This window comes from Mastomys coucha, unplaced genomic scaffold (genome assembly GCF_008632895.1).
Source record: "Mastomys coucha isolate ucsf_1 unplaced genomic scaffold, UCSF_Mcou_1 pScaffold18, whole genome shotgun sequence".
Classification (NCBI taxonomy): Eukaryota; Metazoa; Chordata; class Mammalia; order Rodentia; family Muridae; genus Mastomys; species Mastomys coucha.
The window spans coordinates 67,562,307-67,563,308 of record NW_022196900.1 but is presented as its reverse complement, the minus strand read 5'-3'; positions in this window follow the sequence as shown (position 1 = coordinate 67,563,308).

Genomic DNA, 1,002 nt, shown 5'->3' with positions numbered 1-1,002 from the left:
TGAAATAAGAGTCTCACTATGTGTAGACCCAAGGTTGTAGTCTGTATTAATTTCATTCAATTGACATTCCCAAGTAAGTGGTAGGATTCCAGGCATGTGCTACCATGTCTGGCTATGGGATGGTTCTTTGTTTTGTTTTGTTTGTTTTTGTTTTTCGAGAAAGGGTTTCTCTGTGTAGTCTTGGCTGTCCTGGAACTCCTTCTATAAACTGGGTTGACCCCAAACTCAGAGATGTGCTCACCTTTGATTCCAGAGTGCTGGGATTAAAGGTGTGCACCAGCCCAGCTCTGGGATGATTATTAAAACCATCACTAGGATAGAATTTTCAATAAAGTCCTGAATATAGCTAAAATGTAGTAAATACATATGTGTGTTTATAAATTACAAATATCCAGCCAGCTTCTAAAGGCCTCCCATTTATAATTGGTTGGTACATCCAAAACCATTGGCCTAGTGGTGTGCTTTCAGGCATAGTGTAGACTAACCTGAATGACCTTGTTGAACTAACTCATCAGTATACTCAGACACAAGCCATTGGGTGAGGAATAGCAAGACTTGGATCTGCTGAAAGAAATACATGCACAAGGGCCCAGGTTCAGTCCCTAGCACCATCCCAGAGAGGAAACGGAATTAGTAGACTTTGTAAGACTGGAGTCGAATAAAGGAAAATATAGCAAATCAAAGCATCTGGGTTTTGTGTACCGAATACGTTTTTGCATGGTCTTTGTACTCTAAAGTTTGTATTCCTTGTGGGTTGAGAGTGCAACTCAGCTCAGTACTGGAGTGAGTTACCCTGAGTTCAACTCCTACTACCAGAAAAAGAGAAGATGATATTTAGTGTTTTCTTTTTTTATCAATACAACCATAAATCAAGAATAGGGGGTGACACAGTGGCTATTGATCTTACTACTGTGGTGGTTTGAAATTAAAGGTGTGTTAAGATAACACTGGTTTGTCTCTGGTGCTCTTTGACCATAGGTTCCCCCTTTGGTATATGCTGAT